Source organism: Equus przewalskii, chromosome 31, assembly GCF_037783145.1.
Source record: "Equus przewalskii isolate Varuska chromosome 31, EquPr2, whole genome shotgun sequence".
Lineage (NCBI taxonomy): Eukaryota > Metazoa > Chordata > Mammalia > Perissodactyla > Equidae > Equus > Equus przewalskii.
In genome coordinates this window covers 28,690,527-28,696,792 of record NC_091861.1, presented here as the reverse complement: position 1 = coordinate 28,696,792, position 6,266 = coordinate 28,690,527, and the positions used below count along the sequence as shown (strand labels likewise).

The following is a 6,266-nucleotide window of genomic DNA, read 5'->3' as shown; positions in this document are numbered from 1 at the left end:
TCCAGAATCTTTACGGGAATATTCAGAGGGACCCAAGGAGGACCAGGACTCATAATTCCAACAGAACGAGTGTGGGAGCCCCAAGGAGAAGGAAGCCACTCATCTGCAAACCCCTCCTCTACCCTGCCCCCCCATTCCAGCAACAGACCCAGCTCCCCTTCTCTCCCCAGCTCCCCGCCTGCAGGGCTGTGTCTGCCCCGGGACGCTACAACCCGACACCGTTAGCCTCCCCCCCGCCCCCCCCCCCGACCAGACACAGAGCAGAAGCTGCTCCAGCAAAGGCAACCGCCAGCCTCTTAAGAGCCAAACCTAGTGTGCGTTTTCCAGGTCTCGTTTTCCTCGGCCTCAACAGCATCTGACATTTTAACACTCATTCATTATTTATATATTTAAAATTTTATGAACTATCTTAGACTTGCCAAAGGTATAGAAAATAACGTAACAAACATACCTGCTGTGTCCGTCAAGTTTCTCCAGAGAAGGAGAACTAACAGGATTTGAATTTACTCATTGATTGATTTGTTATAAGGAACTGGCTCGGGCAGTCGTGGAGGCTGACGAGTCCCAGGAACCGCGGAGAGAGCTGGCGAGCTGCAGGCCCGGCAGAGCCAGCGGTTTATTTCCAATCCGTGTTCGAAGGCCTGAGAACCTGGGAGCTGATGGTGTAATTCTAGTCTGAAGGCCAGCAGGCTCGAGACCCAGAGGAAAGAAGCGAGGTCCTGGTTGAAGGCAGTCAGGTGAGAGGAGGGCTCGTTTATTTGGGGGAGGGTTGGCCTTTTTGTTCTATTCAGGCCTTCGACTGATAGGATGAGGCCCACCCACTTTAGGGAGGGCAGTTTGAGTTCCTCAGTCTACCCGTTCAAATGTCAACCTCATCCCAAAACACCCTCACAGAAACACCCAGGATGATTTTGGCCAAATATCGGGGCACCCTGTGGCCCAGCCAGTTGACACATAAAATTTAACCATCACGCCTATAAACACCACCCAGTTTAAGAAATAAAGCAGCAGGAGTATGGTTTAAGCCCCTGCTCTGTTGCCTGCCTCTCTCTCCCAACAGAAGAAATACCGTTCTGAACCTGGTGTTAATCATTTCCAGGCATGTCTTTTTTAGTATATTTTACACTCTTTATGCTGTGCACGTTCTAACTATAAGAATGGAATCACACTGTCTATTCTTCTTCAACTTTCTTTTTTGATTCAGAACTGTCTCTGTAAGCTTCCTCCACGTTGATGCCCGTGGCTTCAGTGTATCCATTTCCACTGCTGTGTAATATTCCACAGCTTAACTCCACAACAACAGGTCAGTTCTGTTGTTTCCAGTCTTGCTACTGTAGCAGTTTTGCTGCCATGTAAGTTCTTTACACGTCTTATTGTGCACATTTCTATTTCTCCAGGAGTGAAGCTGATGGTGGTAGCGTGGACACCTTTAACTCTGCCACATCCACATCAGATCTTTTTTTTTTGGACAACCAGTTGGATGTGAGATTGTAGATCATTGTTATTTTAATTTGCATCTCACCAACTATTAATAAAGTTGAGCATCTTTTGATATGTTTATTGGTCATTAGGATTGCCTTCTATTCCTATCTCCTAATCTTTTTCCAGTTGTATTGTTAATCTTTTTGTTCCTTTGATTTGCAATAACTCTTTATATGTTGTGGCTAATAATCCTTTTTCAGTTATGTGCTTTTCCCTTGTCTTTTTCAGGTCTGTGGTTTCTCTCTCACCATCTTTTTAATATCTGGTACCCATTTGAAGTCACTCTCCACTCTTCCCTGTCTCTACCCCAGCCTAGCAACTGCTAATTTATTTTCTGTCTCTACAGATTTGCCCATTCTGAGCATTTTGCCGTAAAAATGGAATCATACAATATGTAGTCCTTTGTGACTGCTTCCTTTCACGCAGCATGTTTTCGAGCTTCATCCATATTGTAGCGCATATCAGTACTGAATTTCTTTTTATTGCCTGATAATGTTGCCTCCATTTTTGAAAGAGATGTTTTTGCTAAGTTTAGAATTCTAGGCTGACAGTTTTTGCTTTTAGGACTTTAAAGATGTTGCTCCACTATCTTCTTGCTTGCGTTGTTTCCAGCGAGAAATCTACTGACATCCTTGTCTGTTCCTCTGTTCAAAAAGTGGCTTTTTGGGGCTGGCCCCATGGCCGAGTGGTTAAGTTCGTGCGCTCTGCTGCAGGCGGCCCAGTGTTTCATCACTTCGAATCCTGGGTGCGGACATGGCACTGCTCATTGAGCCATGCTGAGGTGGCGTCCCACATGCCGCAACTAGAAGGACCCACAACTAAGAATATACAACTATGTACCAGGGGGCTTTGGGGAGAAAAAGAGAAAAAAATAAAATCTTAAAAAAAAAGTGGCTTTTTCCCTGTGGATTCTTTTAAGATTTTCTCTTTATCAGTGGTTTTGAACAATTCAATTGTGGTGTGTTTCAGTATATTTTCTTCATGTTTCTTGCACTTGGGCTTTATTGAGCTTGGAAGTGTGAATTTATAGTTTTCATCAAATTGGAAAATTTTCAGCCATTCTTTCTTAAAGTATTTTTTCTGTCCTCCCTCCGTTTTCAAAGACTCCAGTGACACACACATCGGACTGAAGGTGTCACTCAGCTGACGGATGCTTTGTTCTTTAAGAAAAAATTATCTTTTCTCTCTTTCTTCATTTGGAGAGTTTCTATTGCCATATCTTTGAATTCACTATTTTTTTCCCCCTGCAATGTTTAGTCTGCTGTAAATCCATTCGGTGTGTTTCTCATCCCACACATCATGGTCTTCATATCTAGAAGTTTAATTTGGGTCTTTTCGTCTTCATCTTCTGTGTTTCTTCTTAGCATTTTAAACACATAGAATGTAATCAAGTCTGTTTTATTATCCTTGTCTGTTAATTCTAACATCTGTATCAGTTTGGGGTTGATTTTGATTCATTTTTTTCCCTTATTCTGAGTCACATTTTTCTGTTTCTTTGCATGCCTGGCAATTTTTTATGGATGCTAGACATTGTGCATTTTACCTCATTGGGTCTTGGATATTTCTGCGGTCGTTTATATATGTCCTTGTGCTTTGGTCTGGGATGTGGTTGTTTGTGGAAACAACTTGATTGTTTTAGGCCTTGCTTTTAAGATTTGTAGTGGGGAGGGGTGTCTGGAGCAGGGCGCAGCCTGGGTTAACTTTCCCCCGCACCGAGGCAGAGTCCTTCCACGCACCCAGCGCTGGCCCCAGGAATCGTGGGTTTTCCATCCCGGCATTAGAGCGGGCCCTAGGCCTGGCCCCGTGTGCACACTGGGCTCCACATGCAGTCACGGGCTCAGCCCGTCTGTTTCACAGCTTTCAGGATCACTGTCCTTTGTTGCCCTATTTCCTGGTCTTGAAAATTGTTGTTTGATATATTTTGCCTTTTATCATTTTTGTTTTTTTAGGTGAGACGGCACCTGTTACTCCATGTGGACCAGAATCAGAAGCCCGTTAAGATGAAAATACCAAATTAAACAAGACTTACTGAGAACTCGTAGCCCTCAGATACGACATGCGTGAAACCTCCGTTTAGGAAATGTTATTGAATAATCAAAAGGCAAATAACTCTATTTAAAAATGGGTAAAAGCTTTGAATAGACATTTCTCCAAAGAAGGTATACAAATGGTCGTAAGCACATGAAAAGATGCTCAACATCATTGTCATCAGGGAAATGCAGCTCAAAGCCTGAACGGGCTGCCACTGCACACCCTCTGGGATGGCTGTAATCGAAGGTTGACAGGAATAAGTGTTGACGAGCACGTGGAGGAGTTGGAGCTCTCGTAGGTCGCTGGTGTGGATGCAGAATGGTGGAGCCGCCGTGCAAAACAGTCTGGCAGCTCCTCAAGGCTTGGATGTAACGTTACCATATGACCCAGCGTTTCCACTCCTAGGTGTCTGCCAAGAGAAATGGAAACACACACACACACACAAAAAAACCTATACATCAATGCCCACGGCAGCATTATTCAAAGTAGCCAAAAAGTGGAAACAATTGATGAGTGAGTAAATTACATGTATAGCCACACAGTGGAATACTATTCAGGAATAAAAGGGAATGACGTCCTGATCGTGCTGTGACACGGATGAACCTTGAAAACATGATGTTGCCTAAGTGAAAGAAGCCAGACACAAAACGCCATGTATTACATGAGTCCATTTACCTGAAATATTCAGAACAGGGAAATCAAACAGAAGGCAGACTAGTGGCTGCCTCGGGCTGGAGAGGATGGGGGCAAACGGGGGGCGACTGCCTGGGGGTACCGGCTTCGTACTGGGGTGATGGAATGTTCTCACAGGGATTGTGGGGATGGTGCCAACACTGTGAATGTACTAAAAATCTGCTAAAAACCGTTGGAATGTACATTTTAAATGGGCAAATTATGCGGTACGTGAATGATATCTATAAAGCTGGGGATTTTTAAATCAAAGAAATGCCATCACATAGTGTCTGTCTGGATGGGTAAGTGGTGTTTCCAGAACTCCGGCTCTCCCAGAGTGACAGCTCAGGTATGATGAGGAAACCACGGCACAGCTTTGTGTATTACCTGACTCTGTTCTCCTCCCTTCCTTCCTTTTTCTCTTCCTTCTCAAATACTTACTCTGAGCCAGTACTGTCCTAGGCACTGGGCCCACAGAAGATGACCAAGACACAGTCCTGTCCTCAGAGGGTTCACAACCTCGTGCTTCTCCTCAGCCATTTTTTGCAAAGGGGGCTTTTCTGGGACCACTTCCGTATATCCCGGGCTGTGAAGAATAAACTAATCTTTCTAGAGGAGCATAGACCTGCACTCGGAGGCCTCAGGTGATGGGGCTCCCGTGCTCAAAAGCACGTGAAACACACTGGAGACGAGCGTGACCATCCTGCATCGATCCAGTCCTCCGCGTCTCCAGGCTGGGTCACAGAATCTGCAGAGAAGAAAGCATGGTCTCCTTCCCCTTCGGGTCTCAGGGCCCAGAAGCTGTTGAGCGTCAATCTCACTACTGAGACTCAGCCGCGGCCGAGCAGGTACACGCTCCACTTTCCGGACAGCCAAGCTTGAACCTCACCATTCCTGGCTCGTCCAGCCTTTAAAGCAGGCTCAGCCATGCTTCCCTGTGTGGCCGGTAGTTGACATGGAGGGTCTTGGGCATTCGGGGACCTGGTCCCACCAAGGGCCTCGGGCCCTCAAGCTCTGCTGTGGTCCCCAACCTCGCTCCCTGTTCGTCTCGGTGTCAACCTGCCTTCTGTCCGCAGGGCTGCGGCGTATCTCTGACGAAGCTCTGCTCTGGCATGAGGACCGCTCCCTGCTTCTGTGTTACTCCAAAGCTGACAGCTGCCACGTCCCTGTGCGCCCATCTTCTCGTGCAGCTTCCTGTTAACTGTGGCGTCCTGGTTTGGGCCACGCCCACTGCTGCTCTCAATGACTCAGCCTGGACCAGCCTCTGGCTCTTCCTGGCCACTTGCTGTAGTGACAGCACACCCGTTCTTCCCCCTGTAAAGATCGCTCTTGGCAGAACCTCACACAGGGGCCCCCTCGATGACCACCACTCTTCTGCCTTGACCAACTGACACTGGCCATGCGTCTCTGTCTCTTGTCAGCCCCTTGGGAGCTCAATGTGCATCTCCCGTTTTGCAGAGTCCCCTGCACAGAGAAATCTTTTTCCTTCGTCTTGGTGACGATGGCTCAGTGAGTACTTGTAAAACCTCGTATTTCTCTTAGCAATGCCCAGACTATAAAAACTGCTTTCTCTCTTAAAAAATGCATCTCCAGGGCTGCCATCAACAAAGGAGTCCACCTGCAAGGAGCTTCCTGCCTGTGGCAAACTATACTTTCCAAAAAGAGTTGCAACAATATTCCCCATCCCACATGCTCTTCCAGAGCCTTGCCACTCACACGCCAAGAGGTGGGGTCTGTGTCCCCTTCCTTGAAACTGGGTGGGGCTTTGTGATTGTCTCAACTAGTGGGGTACGGGAAAGCTCTGCTCTGTGCCTTCTGAGGCCGGGTTGCAAAGGGCAAGACGGCTTCCTCCTGGCTCCCTCGGGGGACGCTTGCCCTGGTAACCTGGCCACCATGCTGTGAGAGGGTCCTGGCCTCACGGGCAGCCTACAAGTAGGGGTTCTGGCTAACTGTCCCAACCGACAGCCAGCAGCAGCCAGCAGCAGCCGCCAGCCTTGTGAGTGAGGGAGCCTCCGTGATGAGTGCGGCCGGCTGTCATCTGACAGCCATCACATGGGAGATCCTGAGCAAGAGCTCTCTAG

At 47.5% G+C, this 6,266-nt stretch overlaps 1 long non-coding RNA gene across 1 annotated transcript; it reads left to right on the top strand.

Moving 5' to 3' along the window:
- The first annotated feature begins 214 nt into the window (after positions 1-214).
- On the top strand, positions 215-2,342 carry LOC139080650 (uncharacterized). The gene is made up of 3 exons (XR_011535328.1): positions 215-737; positions 1,205-1,303; positions 1,398-2,342. It is a non-coding gene; the product is annotated as an uncharacterized lncRNA (long non-coding RNA).
- The last annotated feature ends 3,924 nt before the right edge of the window (positions 2,343-6,266 follow it).